Raw genomic sequence first — 20086 nt, 5'->3', positions numbered from 1 at the left:
TTAATATATGAATATTTAGGTGCTCCAATGTTGGGTGCATATATATGTACAATTGTTACATCCTCTTGATGAATTGGTCTCTTTATTATTATATAGTAACCTTCTTTGACTCTTGTGACAGTTTTCCACTTAAAGTATATTTTATCTCATGTAAGTATAGACACTCCTGCTCTTTTTTTGGTAACCATTTTCACGCAATATTTTTTTCCCATCTCCTTACTTTCAGCCTGTGTGTGTTTTTAAAGCTAAAGTGAGTCTCTTGTATGCAGCACATAGGGAGGTCTTTTGTTGATGGATTCATCAGCCATTTTATGACTTTATATTTGAGAATTTGACCCATTTACATTTAAAGTAATCATTGATAGGGAAGAACTTATTACTGCCATGTTGTTTTCTCACTATTTTTTAGTTCCTTTGTTCCATTCTTCCTCTGTTGTCCTCTTTTATAATGTAATGATTTTTGATGGTAATATGCTTTGCTTCCTTTCTCTTTATCTTTTGTGTATCTATTACAGCTTTTTGGGTGGGTGCTTACCATGAGGCTTACATAAAGCATCTTGTAGTTATAATAGTCTGTTTTAAGCAGAAAACAACTCAACTTCAATTGCATATGGGAGTTCATTGCCACTGGATCTGCTTTATAAGAAATGCCAAAGGGAGTTCTGCAAGTTGAAATGAAAAGATGCTAACTAACAACATGAAAACAAATGAAAAGATTCTAACTAACAACATGAAAACATATGAAAGTATAAAGCTCACTGTAAAAGTAAGTAGTCAAATTTAGAAAAGCTCTACACTTTACCTTTCCTTCCCCATATTTTATGTTATTGATGTCACAATTTACCTCTATTTTATATCATGTATCATTAACAAATTATTATAGATATAGTTATTTTTAATACTCTTGTCTTTTAACTTTTATATCAGAGTTAAAAGTTATTTATGCACATACATTACAATATCAGAGTATCCTGAATTTGACTATATTCTTATTTTACAGTGAGTTTTATACTTTCACATGTTTTCACATTGTTAGCATTTTTTGCTGTTTGTTTCAACTTGAAGAGCTCCCTATAGCTTTTTTTTTTTTTTTTTTTTTTTTGAGACAGAATCTTGCTCTGTCACCCAGGATGGAGTGCAGTGGCACAATCTCAGCTCACTGCAAGCTCTGCCTCCCAGGTTCACATCATTCTCCTGCCTCAGCCTTCCAGGTAGCTGGGACTACAGGTGCCCACCACCTTGCCTGGCTAATTTTTTTGTATTTTTAGTAGAGACGGGGTTTCACCATGTCAGCCAGGATGGTCTCAATCTCCTGACCTCATGATCCGTCCACCTCGGCCTCCCAAAGTGCTGGGATTACAGGTGTGAGCCACCGCGCCCAGCCCCCTATAGCATTTCTTATAAGGCAGGATATAGCTAATATCCCCAGGTGGTCTCCTTGCCTCCTCCATCCCACCTTGCCCCCCTAAACTCTAGCATCCATTATATGAGGCTGACCCCTTGTTTTCTGCTATAGGATATGTAAAGTGAAGACAAAGAATTCAAGAGGTTATGTGCAATTCCTGATCCTACCTGAAACTAACTCTGCTTCAAACTCTGTAATAAGTTTTCTAGTATTTGCTTAGTACTTCCTAGTTTTGCATAGTGCAATAGCCTGTTCAATCATCCACAGAAATTGGGTAAATGCCCTTTTACTTTTTCTTTCTTCATCTAAATGGACTATAGAACGTGAAGCTGTTGGCTTTGTGTGCTCACCAAAGAGTCATCAGTTTTACAACTGAGACATTTTAGTGGTTTAGGGGGACTCCTCCCACATCTTCTCTAAACCCTATTTTAGAAAAGGCAACTATAGGGGAATTCTGGTTATAGCACCTCCTCCACACACATGCTTCCCCCTGTACCCCTCTTCAGGAAGCTGCCCATGTACTAGATCTAAAAACCTCAGACAAGTCTGAGAAAATCCTGATCCAACATGCTGCGCAGGTTTCAAAGGGTTCTTATAAATCAGATTATGGAAGACATTTCCAGACACTTTTTGGACTGTTTGGGCATAAACAAAATCACTAATAAATATTAGATCATCCTATGGTGTCTTCACTTTCCCAGTTGTACCTATCCTGCTCTTAAAAGGAATGACCCAGGGTTTCCGGACCCAGTCAAGATACTCCTAAGACAACGTGAGAAGCCAGAATCCCTTGGCAGACTTTTCGTTGAAGAGAGTTCAGAAACCAAGGAAATGACAAGTCCTAATGAGTTGTTGGGAGAAAATGGACCATAATATGAATACCAAAATAAATGATATAGTTCTACATGGAGAATTCTTGCATACATTCATATTCAGGAGATTTGGGGAATGGAGTGTTCTGTTTAATTATTAGTTAGAATATAGTTTATTCGTTAGAATATTGGTTTGGCTGCAGTTACAATGAGACTCAAAATAACTGTGGCTTTAAAAACACACACTTTATTTTCCTGTAATACAAAAACGCAGATTGGCAATTCAGGCTGGTAAATTAGCCCCACAATCTTGAGGGTCTTCTTTATGTTGCTCTCTCATCCTCAACAACTGGTTTCCATCTGAAAGTCTGTAATGGCTGGCTTAACTCCTATCACCCTGCCAGCTTCCCAGCCAACAAAGGGAGCACAGGGGATGAGACGGCACATCCCTTAGCTTTAGAGCACAGCCAACAGTGTCACACAGTACCTTTATTCAGAGTCCACTGGCCAGAACTGAGTCCATAGGTATATCTATCTGCAAAGAGTGCTGCAAAATAGAAGCTTTAGCTGGGCAACCATAAATTCTCTTATGAGAAGAAGAGATTGGATCCTGGAGGGCGATTATTAGTTCTTCCACAGTCTACTTTCTAAGGATTAGAATATAATATCTAGAATTAATATAGAAAGTGGTTCTATAATTAACTATCAATCCCTTTGCACTAAGGAATTGGCAAAAAGTATAGTCTGGAGTAACTCCACTTTTATTATTATGATTGCATATATTTTTTTCTTAATCTTCCTCTGTGGCCCATGTTTTGCATGCCACATTGGTCTACAAAAGTATCATCATTTCTTTACAAACATTTTACATACTTTTATACTAATTTCACATACTTTTTAGTCTCTGGGCCTAAAGTTTCTAAATATTCTAATTTAAAGGAAGACTTTTCATCAGACATTTCTATAGGTATTGATAATTTTGATGTGTATGGAAGAGACCAAACAATGTGTAAACTTTAAGGAGGCAATTTGGAGAAGCAGAAATCTTGTCAAGTTTAGATCAGATTTTTCTTTATATCAAATCCCAGCTCAACTTTTTACTAATTACTTGCTCTTAGACAAGTTAATTTACTTTTCTAAGCCACATATTTATTGGTTTTAAATGCGGGTGGGCTAAAATATATCTTTGCAAATCTATTATAAGGATTAAATGATTCATTCCATAACAAATGTCTAGCAGAGTACCTGCTACACAGCAGATGCTTAGAAAATGGCTATCTTCTTTATACACTTGCTAACTTCTTTATACACTTCACAAAATTCCTGCCACACTCCATCTAGAAGTGATCTTCCTCTCTCTCTGCTCTGTGTTGTGAAAAGTTGAAGACAGCCCTGATGTTCTGGTGAGTCAAGCACCATTTTAAAGTGGTATGCTGCCTGAAGAATTCTTTCCCAGAGTGTAGAAATCATTTGCTCTATGAAATCTTTGTCGTCCCTTGCAGGCCCTCTTCCAATGGTCCAAGAGAGTTGGAGTTTACTATTTAATTTTTTGCTGTTTAATTTGTTTTATAAAGTAATATTTTGCTAGTTAGTTGTTTGATCCCAACCATGTATGCCATATGTGCTTAAGGTCAGATAATCTTTGTTTACGAATTTATATCATTTGTAAACCTGAGACGAATTTCAGACAGCATATAAAGTTATGTCTAGTACAGTAAACTTTTTTAAAAACAGAAGATAAAATTAGAAAGATGAAACAAATGGAAAACAAAGAATAGGACGTAAATGGTGGTGGGACAGTGGTGAAATGAGTGCCCAAATACACACATCCTCAGAGACTGTAGATGCCTCCCTTTGTCATCAGATTAGAAACTGAGTGTCACAGTGTATTTTGCTAGGGTTATTGTAACAAAATATCACAAATTTGTTGTCTCACAGTTCCGGAGGCCAGAAGTACAAGCTCAAGATGTTAGCAGGGTTGGTTCCTTCTGAGGCCTGTGAGGGAAGGATCTGTTCCAGGCCTCTCCCATTTGGCTTGTGGATGACCACTTTTATGTTCACATGGTGTTCTGCCTGAACGTGTCTGTGTCCAAATTGCCAGTTGTATCAGGTTAGGGCCCATCCCAATGACCTCACTTTAACTTGATTGCTTTTGTAATGTCTGCATCTCCAAATAAGGTCACACCCTAAGGTACTGGAGGTTAGGACTTCAACATACATATTATGGGGAGATGCAATTCCACCCATTGCTTTCAACAGAGCAAACTCAGAGCTCATTTTTTTGTTCCATTTTGTGTTTTATGGGTTTTTGTTTTGTTTTGTTTTTCAAAATCTTGCTTCAGGACTTGACAGGGCTTTAGCAAGATCATTTAAATATTAATTACTGTATAAAGCACTAGAGAGGGGCCCCACTCATGCAGGCTTTGGGATCACAAGGATTCTGCTAGAAGGCAGCTTGCTGCCCCTTGGACTAATTACACACTAAGAGCCACTGGAATTGGAGGCTTTTTCAGTTCTCCTATTTTACATCTCTTTAGTCCTCTATAATTAACATAAACCATACCCCCATCCATAACGTTTTCTAGCACTCTCTGGAGTTCACAATTGCTTTTGTATGCTGGTAGTTTCATTGTAGGTTTGTTGAGTGCATAATCAAAATATCTATAGAATCTGGGTAAATGTCCTTTCACATCACTGACAGAAATGTCAGCCAAGAATCTGCTGGAAACCTATGAGAAAGAAAACGATTTTCACCTTTCTAAATTTGTAATACAAACAACAATACACAACAATCTCATCTTTATGGCAGTAATGTCTGAACATTTTTTAAGAAAGCAAGAAGGTGTGGAAATCAAAATTTTAGAGACAGAAGATTTAAATGACATCTCCTTCTCAGGGTAGAGAATTGAAGCCAGAAAGATGAAGTCTTCTGGCTCCCAAACCAACATTCCTTTTATTAGGCTTTTTTTGTTAAAAAAATCAAATAGTACTACTTCAAACACCACCTAGAGACTGCACATGAGGATTAGTACAGGTGCCCTTTACTTGAACCCCCTAAAGCCAAGTGTGTTTCTGAATTCAAGAATTCTTTGGGCCGGGTGCAGTGGCTCAAGCCTGTAATCCCAGCACTTTAGGAGGCTGAGGCAGGTGGATCATGAGGTCAGGAGATTGAGACTATCCTGGCTAATATGGTGAAGCCCCATCTCTACAGAAAAAATACAAAAAGTTAGCCGGGCATGGTGGCACACGCCTATCATCCCAGTTACTCAAGAGGCTGAGTCAGGAGAATCGCTTGAACCTGGGGGGCGGAGCTTGCAGTGAACCGAGATCACGCCACTGCACTCCAGCCTGAGCGACAGAGCGAAACTCCATCTCAAGGAAAAAAAAAGAATTCTTTGGATTTTAGAAAGACAGTTCAGCACAGTGTACATACTATACATCCATCAACATTCCCAGTAGGGTCAGGGAGAGCTACGTCTAATCAAACACACTAATATTTCTGCAGCGAAGTGTGTGAATGTCCACATTATGTGCAATAAATAAGGATCATTTATAGTGTGATGTCACTTCATGGATCAGATTTTGCCACCAAAATGAGTTCTGAAAGCCTAGCAGTTTTCAGTTTTCACTACTCTTTAGATTTCAGGATTAAGGATAAAAGATTGTTCACTCTCCTTAACCTACAAGTGGGATTCTCAAGCTGCATTTTGCAGAACTACTTAGAGTGCCCCAGCCCAGCGGCACTGAATCAGATTCTTTGGGGTGTGGCCTGGGAATTGGAATGTTTGACAAACAACCCAGCTGATACTGATGCAGACGCTGGGGAAACACTTCGAGAAACACCGCCTAGGGCATAGTGCTACGGCATGGGAAACACATGGGAACCTCAGCTGGGCTGTTTTTATCACGTGCCTCTCCCCAAACCTCCCTTTGACATCACTTTGACCCTGCAGTCAGGTTTCACAGAATTTTTCTGTGACACTTTGATGGAGGTGGGTGTCCAAAGGACAGGAATATACAAAGATCAAAGGGACAGGAGTGAAAAACAAAGCAGGAAAAGGCAGACAGAATTACTATTCTAAACTCAAGCTACAGTCTGGTCATCAGCTTATGTCACATGTATTCATTCACTATCTACTGAGTATGGGTTATCGGTCAGACACTGGTGCAGGTAGTTGGACAATCACAAAATAATTCTAGACCAAGTAATTTTCCCTTTTGGTAATTCTTGTTTCTCTCTACACCACTTGTTTTGGGTTTGGTTTTGTTTTTTGAGGAGTGGGCATCAGCCATTGAAGCACACTGAGTCCTTCCAGGTGGTAGCTCCATCTGCTGGAATAGAAGGAAACTAATCAGTGTCCCACTGTTTGATATAGATGAGCCTTTGCATGTACTAAATCACAATTCACTATTTGACCAGGTCACTTGTGCTAATGGAAGTTGTTTATTAGCTATAGGTAAGCGGAGGAGAGAATTACTTACGTAACCCCATCAGAGAGCATTAAACTAATCTACATTGTTGAGAAGGCTTTAGTGTTAAATAGGTTAACACCCAGTGAAATTTCCCTAATATAGCCTGTGCTGGATGGAGATGCACTGACCTTCTTTGCAAGAGCCTTTCCCTGAATTTGGGCTCCTGAGAAAAGCTTTGAACATGGCTAGCCCTGCCTTTTCATCTTGGCAGTAGGTAATGAGCTAGGCATGGGAGCTCAGAATACCACCAAAAGCCCTTTAGGAGCTATCCAGGCTTAGCATTCTGTCTGAATGTCCTAAATTTGCTTTGTTGACCTTTATTTACCCTCTCCTCTATCTCCTCTAGCCCTATTCATTTTCTCTACGGTACCCATTTCTCCCTAAATTCACTCTTTGGTTTTACTCACCAAAGCTTGTACTCACACCCCTCTTCATCTGGGCGTCTGTTTCTCTAGGTTACTTTTTGCATGGGTTTGCAATATGGAGATCCGGTTATCTCTGCGGAGGTTTCTATGTTGATGTCTCTGTTTGGAGGTCACTCGGTAGGTAGGTGTGCATCCCTGTGGGAGGAAGTAGCGGTGATAAGGTAGTGTTTATGTTTAGATATATCAGTGCTCATATGTGGGAACATAACATGCTATTTTCAGCCTGGCTGGCTTCCATGGAAAATGGAGGATTTGGATAAGTGGAGGGGAGGAAAGAGGCTGAGAAGGAAGGAGGGAACATTTATAGAGATGGAAATGAGTGTGACCAATAAGGGATCTATGAAAAAAAAAAAACGGGACTAGAGAAGCCCCCTCCCCAGTGTCAACCCACAAGAGCAGAGACTTTGTTCTCTGGAGTCTCCTCGGAGGCTGGAAGGGAGCCTGACACACAGCAAGCACTCAATATGTGTTGAATGAACGAATGTTATCATTGCAATGGTTACTGTTACATAAAAGTGCATCCTACAGGCTTCTAGAGCTTTGTAAGTTGTAGGGTGTGTAGGAATATTTGTGGTGTCAGAAGTAGGTTTGAGAAGGAGAGAGGAGTCAAAGCCGGCCTTGAAAGTCAGACTGAGGAGCTTGAGGCGGAAGGGGCTGTTGCAGTAATTGAGGTTGCAGGGGCCAGGGCACTTTGTAAGACTCCTCACAAACGTTGCATCGGCAGTCAGTTCCTTACTAACTGGGTGCTGTGGGACAAGCTTCCCTTCTCACGCACCTGGATTCTTCTCTTCTGCCTGTCTCAGAAATGTCTGGGCTCCACAGAGCTCAGAACAGAGGCACCTTCTCTTCTTTGTGTATTTTCTCCTGCAGGCCAATGGTTCTAAACAGTGTATATGCAGATAATCCCATATTTTTACCTTTAGCCAGATTCCTCATCAAGATTCTTGTATTCAACTCTCTAATTGACGATTGGATCATCTTTTTTTTACATGGCCAAAATAGAACTCTTGATTGCATGTCCCATTTCTCTTTCTTAACACCTGTTTCTACTACTCTGGTCCTCCTAACTCTGTTATTGGCACTGCCATTCACCCAGTTGCTTAAGCTAGAAACATCTTTCTGGCTCCTCCCTTCTCCTCGCTTTCCTCTACAGCTCTCAGCTAAAAAATAGGCCCCACCTATCCCCTTGTATCCATCTCTACTCGCTTCTTTGGTCCAAGCGCCGTCATCTCCTGCTTCGACTACTGCAATAGGTGCCTATTTAGTATGCCAGGTTTATCTCATACACCCTTATAAGCCTTTTGCCACAATAAAGCCAGAGGAATATTTAAAAGTTTTAACTCAGATCAGCCACTCGCTGCTCAGCTTTCACTGTATTCAGCTTTGCCATTGCATGAGAATAAAACTCCAAACTTCTGGCCGTGGTGCATGGGGCTCTCCATGTTCTAGGCCAGGCCCCTCCTCCCTATCCTCATCCTCCCCAACATTCCTGCCCCTACTTTTCTTCAGCCCCTGCCTGTCTTGAAGTCTCTCAAGTATGCCTGCTCCTTCCTGCTCAGAGGCCTTGGCACTCTCCCCTCAGGCCTTTTCAGGGTTGAATCCTCCTCATCCCTACGTCTCAGCTTAAAGGTCACCTTCCTCCAGATGCCTTCATGACTTACTCTGCCTAAAGCAGGCCCAGCCACCTGTTACTCCCTCTCACAAGACTCTATTGTTTACTTTGCAGGATTCTTCACAGTTTGTAATCGTTTCATTTGTTGTCTTGGTTTTCCCCACTAGGTTGTAAGTTTTATAAGAGTGAGGACCTTATCTTCTGTACTGGTGAATCTCAAGCTTCTAGAAGAGTTCCTGGCACACACTAGACACCCAGTAAACATTTACTGAACATGTGAATGAGCCTCCATAAGCTTCATTTTCTTATTCTATGACCTAAGGATAAAAATACAACCTGCCCAATAGAGTGGTTATGAGGATTAAATGAGAAAATAGAACTTAATAAATGGTAGCCATTATTAGTAGTAGTATTGTATTTCTGATACCATATACTTAGTCTTACTAATACTAATACTATTCTGCCACATTACTATTAATACTATAGTAATAGTTTTTAGTAGTTAATTTCCACTACCTCGTACTGGTTGTTGAAAAGAAAAATACTACTACTGTAGTAGTTCTATTATTCTTTTCATCAACTATTATATGGTAGTTAAAATTAACTACGATTTACAAATAAGTAAACAAAGATCAGAAATATAAATAGTCTACTCATGATCACTTACCTAGCATACATTACAGCTTAAATTTTAAGAGTAAAGAGTTGCAAATAAATACAGATCTTAAGTCTGAGTGATTGGAGGGAAGGTGTTACCGATGGCATAAATGGGGTTTTTGAACAGAGGTGGCTCTAAGAAAATGAACTCATGTTGTGCTGAGTGAATAGCTGGATATTCCTGGGAAGATGCCTCACAGACTATTGGAGATACAGAACTTTTACACACATAAGAGGTGAGCGGTTGGAGATTTGAGCATCAGATGAATATAATATCTCAGTTGTGATCATAATACCATACCTGGAACACACACACACACACACACACACTCCTTGGGATCAAAAGAGTTGCTGCTCTTTGCTCCTCAAATGGGTCTCTCCCTCTCTCTAATCTCTCACCTTCTTATTCACCCAATCCCCCAGCTGACATTTCCTTCCATCTTTTCCATCCTAGACCTTCCCCTGCAACACCGCATGTGCATTTTGGAGGCTCACTATGCAGTCCTTAAGAATGGAATTAACTTCAGGACCTTCAAGCAAGTCTTTACCAGCTCATGTAAGATCAGGTTCAGGTGTCATGAACTTTTCAGAATAGGACAAATAAACAAAGTATCACAAAAACTCTTTCTCTTATATTTCTATCTCTAAAAATAGGTAAAATTTATATAGCATTGATATGCCAAGCGCTAAGTATTATATATATGTTAACTAATTTGTTCTTAAAACAGCCCCATGAGGTAGGTGGTATTGTTTTCTCTATATTATAGTGGAAATTGAAACACAAAATAGCTAAGAAATATGTCTAATGTTACAAAACTGTTATGCTATGATTGGTTTGAAAACAACTGCAGTAGACTGGGTATGGTGGCTCACGCCTACGATCTTGGCACGTTTGGAGGCCAAGGCACGTGGACCACTTGAGGCCAGGAGTTCAAGTGGCCAGATTGACCATCCTGGCCAACATGGCGAAACCCCGACTCTACCAAAAATACAGAAATCAACTGGGAGTGGTGATGTGAGCCTGTATTCCCAGCGACTCAGGAGGCTGAGGCACAAGAATGGCTTGGACCCAGGAGGCTGAGGTTGCAGTTAGCTGAGACCTCTGCACTCCAGCCTGGGCAACAGAGCGAGACTTCATCTCAAAAAAAAAAAAGAAAGAGAGAGAGAAAAGAAAAGAAAAAGAAAAGCAACTGGAGTAGACTTGGAGGAAAGAGAGAGGAAATCTATAAGGAGGTTGCAGTTAGAGAAAAGAACATTTATAACTAAGATCCCAAAGGAAAAATAACCCCCTGGGATCTGCAACTCTTAGATCACCTCAAAATATAAAACATTAAAAATGAGAATGTCATGTCACCTCTAAAGTTCAGTAACATTTGGTGAAAAGAATAGTAGCCAAACCTTTTTAGACTGGTCATAGCTCTGCCAACAACCAGGTAAGAGATTTTAGGCAAGTTCCTCTCTAATCTCTGGGGCTCAGTTTCCTCCTTTGTACTAGAAAGGGGCTTGACTAGTTAACTTCTGAGGGCTTTTATACTTGAATTACTACATCGGTTTATTAGGCTGCTTAGCTGTGTACATCACCAACCTGCAAACATATTCTTCTTTAAGCACGAGTTTCTTCATGTTACTTCCCGACCCCAAAACATTTTTTGATGCTTTCTCTTGACTTTGTGCTCCCATCCCCCAAATGGCTGTGACAATCTTGATATTAGAAATAGCCATGTTGTGGGGAAAACCCTCAGGCTTCCCATTTGTTTTCTAGTATTAACTAGCAGAAGAATTTACTGGTAATCCTCTTAAAGAGATGAAGCCTTATTAAAACCAAAAACAAGTGGCTCATGGGAAAGCTTTTGTGCACTTAAGCATAACTCCTCATTTGTGTCAGCCAAAGGTTGTCCTGACTTACACTGTCATGCATTTTAACCAAATTAAGGTATCACATCATCATTACAAGTTTCACAATTTGTATCCCAGAGTTGTCTTGTCCTTTTTTCTTTTACCAAAAAATTGAGTTTAAGGAAAAACTTTAACCTGAAAAGTGAGCAGGCTCACTTAGCACAATGTCAGCTGACCTACTTGTTTCAGTTTAAATGAAACTAACTTTTGCTCTAATTCTCCCTTCTTCTTTCCTCTCCCCTACTCTCACCTACTTCCTGGAAAATATAATTCAGGTCAGAGTTCTTAGATGCAATGTGAGATGGTTTCTATCTTCCCAACCAGGTGATTTAGCACCTGGGCCTGCATGTTGCTATAGCTGCAATGTTTAGACATGGGTTTGCAAGTGAGTAGAGTCTAAAAACAGAGTCTTGTTGATAATATATATGCCGCAGAATTTTTGAATTGCTTAGTTACCAATGAGCTTAGTTATAAGTAGAAACCACTTATTTTTTTTTTTTAAACCACCATTTGCAAATGAGATCTACTGAAAGGCAAATAAAGCCTCATTTAAAAGTGTGGCTATTATCAGTAATAGCAGTTATGATGATTTATGCTCTTGGTACATTTCGACATAGGCTTTATATGCATTTTTAATAATAATTCTGAAAACCATGGAGGAGGGGGACAGGCATTCATTCATTCACTCATTCATTCAATCCATTGTCCTAGCTTGTGAGAAGGACAAGTGACCAGACTGCTTTTTGAGACAATGAACAGGTAGTTAGAGAAAACGTCAGGTATTTGCAGGGCTGATTGCATCCTGGGACTCAGAAGGTCAAGAAGTGATACACCAGGAGTTCAGGAATTGCAACCATAATTTATGCAAATGATTCACACTAGAGTTAATAGTATGAGTTACAGAAACCCGACAGCTGGACAGGAAAACGCTATTTTAGAGTCAAGCCAACAGGTGGGCATCACCTGGGATTCATCACTGCAATCTTGCTAGAGCAGCATATTCCCACCTTGTCAAGAAGAAGGACCCACATTTCATATCAAAATGTCTTGTGGACTCCCCACGTGCTAATGTCTTCTTCTTTATATCTGTTAATTGAGAAATATATAACAATAAAAATCTGTTCATTAAAAATATATAACGATAAAAATCAACTAGGAATCAGCAGAGATTTAACATAAATTTATATTTCACTAATTCTACCAGTGCTATGCCAGTTTTCAATTTATTACCTCTTTGTTCCAGATTTCTTCAGCAGCCGCTCTACAAACATGCACTGAACTCTTTAAGCATTTCTCCTTTACAGTGAGCACAACGTTAAGCTTTGTCAGCAGATGCCACTGGAGCAGTAATGCAGAAGAAAGCGAGTTTCTCTTCCTGATTCTGGTGTGCTACTTTTCTTCTTCTTGCTCCAGCTGCATTATCCATCAGTGATACTATGTATAAGACCATCCCGCTGTGTGCCCTGCCCCTACCACCTGCCCAGAGGCACAGTCCCTCACTGACTATTTGGCCTGATCCTGAGCCTGTGGCCACTTCACAGCCCTGCAACACAGGCACTGTGTGCTCCAGGCCTCATGTCCCCAGCAGTGGCCTGACTGTGCACTTAACCACAGCCTCAGTTTGCCTGTGCTTCAAGAGATTGCATCCTATTTGCCCAGCAGCTATGGACCAGCTCTGGTCCTGGAAAATAGCAGGCTTCTCTGACATCTGGTGGACTGCAAATACACCTTCTCCAACAAGGCCTGAACCCCAGCCTTAGGGAGAGAACCCTCTTTCCAAGTTGTCCTTCCTTGGGTACTCTCCCTCAATCCTCAGATACCCTTGAAAGTTCTCTTTACATTGTTATAGTTACTCTTCCATCACCGTTGAATAATTTTTTTATATTAAACTTCTCTTGATTTACATTACCATGTGGTTTCTGTCTCTTGCTTGAACTCAGAGTGATAGAAGTTCATCTGAAAAAATAGCAACACTTATGTGTATGAGATATTCAATCTACAGATAACATTTGGTATAAGAAAGCATTCTGAAATCCCTTGCTACTGATACCTGCAAACTTCTAGTGTCCTAGTCACCAAGTCAGGAAACCCTGGACTAAAAATGGACAGGTTGGCAAGAAGAAAGACAGAATCCTTGACATGAAAATGAAGCTATTTGGGGGATGAGGTGAACAGTGTGGGATGTGGGGAGCTTTGATTGCTAGGGAATCGTGTTGGTGTTCAGTGGTCAGCCCTGCCTCCTCTTCATCCAGAATCTATGAAAGTCACAAAGATAAAGTCTGTCTTGGATTGAAGAGATGGGGGAAGAGTAGAGTGGGGCTATATGCAGTCAGAATTGGCTCAGACACTAGACTGGGATGGAGCCTATGGATGGATATAGGCTCCATCCCATACCAGTGTCTGAGCCAATTCTGACGGCATATAGCCCCAGTCTATATGTGCTCTGAATTATAGGGGGAGGGGAGGCAACAGCATACCCAATAGTGAAGATCAGAGAATAGCTGGGAGATGAAGGGCAGAGCTAATGTCAGCATTTATTAAGCACCTGTTTGACAGATGAGTATATAAGGCAGGCAGATATTAGGATAACTGCTCAAGAGCATCCAGTTTACAAGTGGAATGTGCATGCTTAGAAAACAGGTCACCTGCTTCTTAAACAGGAATTCCTCTTTATCACACTGCTAATCTTCCCTGGGCTTACTATTAGGGGTAGGACAGAAGGTTTTTGTCATTTTCTACATTGCAGAACGGATTAAGGACTCACATATTTATTGAAGATATTGATGAAATTGGGTTATTTTTGAAATCTCTGGATCTGGCTTCTGGAGGATTAGATTTGGGAGAACATTTTAAATTCCTCTTTGATTTTCCACCACATTGGGGCTTTTTAAGCCATTCCTTGAATCAATTTTGGTAATTTACAATTCTCCCCAAAAAATGTTTTTCATCTAAGTAGTATTTAATTTCTAAGTATTTTCTATATCTGCGGCCAAACCAATTTTTTACACCAAATGATAATGTTAATCAGTTTTCTTCCCTTTCCCTTTCTTCTGTGGTCACAAAAGCCAGGGGTTTACCTAAGTCTTTCCATAGAACCAGCTCTGTGTTTTTCAGCCAATTTTATTCCATTGTTTTCCTTCTTTCTTTGTTTTCAATGTGATAGGAGGAGTGTTATGGGAGATCTCAGATGCAGAGATGTGTTCACTATACTCTCTTCTTTATGGCTCATATCACACTTACTCTGGACAAAACAGTCTATTTTAATTATTTTGTCTTTTCACTCTACCTTCATCTTAACTCCCATTCCCTTTTCCTGAATATACTTCTTATAGTCCTTGGGTCTGTGTGTATCCTAGAAAAAAATGTAATATGTTTTTAAATTTATTTTACTCAACTGCTTGATTTGAACATCTACACACCTTGTATGCTTATGTTAGTTTCCTAATGCTGCTATAATAACTTATTACAAACTTAGTGGCTTCAAAGAACAAAAAAAAATTATCTAAAATGTAGCACATTTCTTTTATAATCTGTAAGTGGGAAAGTCTATTACCTAAAATCCAGAAGCCATAACAATGATTGTTACAGTGACTATACAAAAACCTACAAATCCTCCATGCCAACAGACACACACACAAACACACACACACACACACACAAACACACACACACACACACACAGACACCTCTGTAGGCAAAACAAAGAAACAAATGATAACCTAGGTTAGAAGTCATAAATATTTTGCTAAAATGTACAATTCCTATTACAAAGGGCTAATCTCTTACACAAAGAGCTCCTACAAATCAATAAGGCCATCAACCCTGTAGAAAACTGAGCAAAGAATATGAACAGATTGTTCACAGGAAAATAACTACAAATGATTTTTAAACATGTGAAAAGATGATCAATGTTGACTTACAAAAGGACTGCAAATTAAAAATACATGGAAATACTACTTTTCTCTCATTAGAAGGTCAAAAATCCAGAAGATTAGTGACTATCTTGGCAAGACTGTGCGAAAACAAGCAGGAATGTAAATAGTTACAAACCCTCTGGAGGGCAACATGGCAAAATTACAAATAATCTATCAAAAATGTAAGACTGTGTATGCTTTAACCAGGCACATCTAGAAATTTATCCTAAAGACAAACTAACACAGACACAATGACATATGTACATTTTGTGATCTACTTAAAAGGGTAAGATTGAAAACAATGTAAATGTCCATCAATAAAGATTCTTAGTTATGCCTCCACCAAAAAAAAATAAACTATTCTCTTACGGTCCTGGAGGTCAGAAGTCCAAAATCAGTCTCATTGGGCTAAAGTCAAGGTATCAGTGGAACTGGTCATTTCTGGAGGTTCTGAAGCCACCCACATTCTTTGGCTCATGGCTGATTGCTTGCTTCACTCCTACCTTTTACTTCCTTCATCACATGTTCCACTCCTTACTGTTGATCCTACTGCCTACCTCTGATAAGGAGCCTTGTTATCACATTGGCTCACCTTAGGTACCCAGGATCACCACCCCCATCTCAAGATCACTAACCTAACCGCAGCTGCAAAGGTTGTGGACATGTGGATGTAGCCATTTTTGGAGCACTGTTATTCAGCCTACCACAATGCTCATCCACTTCATCTCTTTTAACAACAGTGCGGTGTTCTGCGGCATATCTGCCCCATATTTTACTTATCCATTACTTAACGTTAGGTCAAGGTGTAGCTTATGAGCTGGAAAAAATGGGCTACATTTTCTACCCCAGAAAATCCTACGATAACTCTTATGAAACCTAAGAGTCCAAGGAGGATTTAGTAGTAAACTAAGAATAGAGTGCTTAGTTGAATTAGGCCATGAAGCACGCACACACCGCCCGTCGCTCTCCTCAAATAAACAGCTGCTACCACATACATCTCTTCAATAAATATCCTCTAACATGGTCCCCTGAGCATCTATGTGAGACTGGGGAAAGCTGACACAAATTCCCAAGCCCCATCATCTGGAAGGGTGTCAAGTACCTAGACTGCATAACAAAACAAATCCCGTGAAAAGATTGTTGCCAAGTTCACCCTTGTTTGGGGACTTGACAGCAATTGTCCCTTCAAAACCAAAATTCTACTCACTAGCCATGGGTGATAACTGGGAAGAACTACTGCCAGCTTGTTGTGTACACACACGCCATTTCTCCAGTTATTCCCAGGTTGCTCTCCAGATTGGCTGTATCATTTTACATTTTCACCTGCGGTGCAAGAAGACTGTAATTTTCGTCGAAACCCTGCTAATGTATGGTAATATCAGATTTTCTCATTATTTACAATGACGGGGATAAAATGGTTTCCCGTTTTCATTGAAGCACTATGGTTTTTTTGCTTTTGTTTTTGTTTTTGGTGGTGGTTTTAAGGAGCAGAGAGTTTAATAGGCAAGAAAGAACGAAGATGCTCCTGCACACAGAGACCGAGGAGGTGGGTTCCAAAGCCAAGAGTGTGCCTCGGAAAAGTGGCTGCTTGTATGAGGAGGCTGGAGGAGGTAGTGTCTGATTTGCATAGGGCTCAGGAGATTGGTTTGACCAGGCATGTCACTCACATAGCTGGTGGAAAAAGCTGGACCTCCCACCCTAGCCTTTTCATGTGCAAATATAGGGCGCCATGATGTTCTGCACACGTGGAGACACATAGGGGCGGCCAAGCTGCCAGGCACATGTGAGGCCAAGGGCAGGAAGAAGAGGGCAGGAATCGCCATGTTTGGGTGGATCCAGTTTCTAATGGCCTTCATTTGCATATCAAAGCTTGCCGTCCAGCTCTAAGATCTGGGGCTTTCCTGTGAAGCACTCTGATTATTATGTGGTTGACCATCTATTGATGTGCTTGCTTGCTATCCATGCCGCTTCCTAGGAATCCGTTCATCATTTTCTTCCAGAGTGTTTCACTTGCTGTGGTGATAGCTGTTACTGTTGTTCATTTGAAGAAGTTCCTTGTATTTTCCTTTTTCTTTTCTTTTTTTTTTTTTCAGACGGAGTCTCTCTCTTTGGCCCAGGCTGGAGTGCAGTGGCGCAATCTCTGCTCACTGCAAGCTCCGCCTTCGGGGTTCACGCCATTCTCCCGCCTCAGCCTCCCAGTAGCTGGGACTACAGGTGCCCACCACCACGCCCAGTTAATTTTTTTGTATTTCTTTTGTAGAGACGGAGTTTCACCGTGTTAGCCAGGATGGTCTCGATCTCCTGACCTCATGATCCGCCCACCTCAGGCCTCCCAAAGTGCTGGGATTACAGGCATGAGCCACCGAGAAGTTCCTTGTATTTTCTAGATAATACTTGTTAGTTATCAATATTGTGAATATCTTAATATATTGTGTATGCCTTAACTTTTTTGAGAATCTTTTACTTAACAGATATCTTTCATTTTGATGTATTCAAACTTATTAATTTTTACCTTTAATTTGTGTACTTGCTTTTAAATTCATTAATTTTCACATTTATTTTTATTTATTTCTTCTTCTTATTGTTTGTTGCTTTTTTTCCTCTAGAATTTTCAGTTAAATGCCTAGTTGTTTTATGTTCATCTTTTAGTTTTTAAAATTTACTCAGTAAATGTGAGCTACATTAATATTACTGCTTTGGTGACAAATATTTTCAAACCTAATAAAATTTTATTTTAAAATTTAATATATTTAACTCCAAACCTTTGACCAAGGTATTTTTCTTTCCTTCTTTTTAATTTTTTTATTTTTAATTTTTATGGATACATAGTAGGTATATATGTTTATGGGGTATATGAGATATTTTGATACAGGCAGACAATGTATAATAATCACCTCCTGGCAAATGGAGCATCCATCACCTCAACCATTCATCATTCCTTTGTGTTACCAACATTTCAATTGTACTCCTTCAGTTATTCTAAAATGTACACGAATTGTTGCTGACTATAGCCACCCTGTTGTGTTATCAAATACTAGATTCCTATTCATTGTATCTATTCCTATTCATTGTATCTATTTTTGTACCCATTAACAAAAAATGTTGCTGCTTTGAACTGTTTTCTATCTACTATTTTGCAGATGATGTTTGCTTTTAAAAATAGATTTTATAACTGGGCTAAAATAAATATATTGCTAGAAATCACAGTCTGCATCATATAAAGAAGAAAAGTAGGGCCTTCATAGCAAGTAAAAAAAACCCAAAATACTCTCAAGTACAAACCAAATCCACCCATTCTTTCCTACCCTAATTTTTCCTTTCTTTCTCTGTGCTGCTAAATATTTAACATCTAGAATTGTTTGAGGCTTTTGGCTTTACTGTATTTTTTATCATTATTCTGTGAGAACACAAGGTCATTTAATATTAAAAAGCTGTGAGCAGAGAAGAAACTCAAAAGTCATTTTCTTAATTTATTGCTGTCATACATTTCTTAATTATTGCAATGAGGTTGAAACCATTTATACTCAACCTATGCTTCAGCCAATGCCATAAATACAAATTGCAACTTAAGGGAGCAAAAGAAATACAGAGGTTTAACCATATCTTATTAATTTGTTCATTCAACAAATATTTATTAAGGCCTTATCATGTGCACCATTCTGACGACCAGGAATATAGCAGTTAACAAAGTAGACAAGATCCACGTTCATCTCTCCACCAAAGCTTTTTAGGAAGAGAAGCTGCAACAAAGAAATAAACAAAAATAAAAGTAATTTTAGATATGGGTATATCCCAGAAAGAAGCTAAGACATGGTGACCTGAGAGCCAAGAACTTACCCAACAAGAAGCCAGCAATGTGGAGGTCATCTGGAGGAGCAAAAGTGGAGGCCACAGCAAATGCAAATGACCTCAGCAAGGCCCTTCTCTTTATCCAAAATGCAATGAGAATCAGGGTTATTAGAGTCAATTGCTGGAAATGAAAGAGAAACTTTGTTTCTAAAACGGTTCCTCACAAAATTTCACAAATAAGAATTGACTGTAACACTGTGCAGTCAGGAGGGGAGTCATGATGGGAGAAGTAACCCAATTCTGGAAAAATAACAATGTTTATGGATTGCTTTTTTAAAAAAATTAGGTGCGGGCCGGGCGCGGTGGCTCAAGCCTGTAATCCCAGCACTTTGGGAGGCCGAGACGGGCGGATCACGAGGTCAGGAGATCGAGACCATCCTGGCTAACACGGTGAAACCCCGTCTCTACTAAAAAATACAAAAAGCTAGCCGGGCAAGGTGGCGGGCGCCTGTAGTCCCAGCTACTCCAGAGGCTGAGGCAGGAGAATGGCAGGAACCCGGGAGGCGGAGCTTGCAGTGAGCTGAGATCCCCCCACTGCACTCCAGCCCGGGGGACAGAGCGAGACTCCGTCTCAAAAAAAAAAAAAAAAAAAAAAAGGTGCAAATATTCATAAGGATTGATTTCTCAACCTGTAAGGACCATTTCACCTGAGAAAAGGTTGACATGGCCCAGTTCTCAACACACGAATTAAAATGTCACAGGGCAGGATTTTCTTCCACTCCCAAACTTTCCATCCAGCTAGAGGGCTTCCTTCTCACTCCTTTCCCCTCCAATTTCCAGCTCAGTTCATTCCAGGCTTTCGCTGTCCAGGATCTTTCACTAGAAGTCTAGGCCTCTCTTCTATTTCTTACCCAAACCATTTATTCCCACTCAACCCAACATTTGCTTAATTTATATTATCACAGCTAGACCATCAGCAAAGCAGAGGGCCCTCCAGAGACTAAGATCACCCATTAGAAGACAATGAGGAGTTATAAATGAGAACAAACTGTATCCTTTACAACTGTGTCTCCAATTGTGCTTTGGTATTTTATTATTTCCAA

At 39.9% G+C, this 20086-nt stretch overlaps 1 long non-coding RNA gene across 2 annotated transcripts; it reads right to left on the bottom strand.

Annotated features, from left to right (window-relative positions):
• Positions 1-2357: 2357 nt before the first annotated feature.
• On the bottom strand, positions 2358-13566 carry LOC117097466. 2 transcript variants are annotated; one of them, XR_004442944.1, is made up of 3 exons: positions 12244-13566; positions 7098-7250; positions 2358-4946 (listed from the first exon to the last, which is right to left on the bottom strand). It is a non-coding gene; the product is annotated as an uncharacterized LOC117097466 (long non-coding RNA). The 2 variants fall into 2 exon arrangements; XR_004442945.1 differs by having other exon boundaries at positions 12288-13566.
• Positions 13567-20086: the final 6520 nt, after the last annotated feature.

The sequence above is a fragment of the Trachypithecus francoisi genome, unplaced genomic scaffold (genome assembly GCF_009764315.1).
Source record: "Trachypithecus francoisi isolate TF-2019V2 unplaced genomic scaffold, Tfra_2.0 Lachesis_group15, whole genome shotgun sequence".
In the NCBI taxonomy this organism is placed as follows: domain Eukaryota; kingdom Metazoa; phylum Chordata; class Mammalia; order Primates; family Cercopithecidae; genus Trachypithecus; species Trachypithecus francoisi.
Note: the sequence above shows the minus strand (reverse complement) of the source record. Positions and strands in the feature narration are given on the sequence as shown.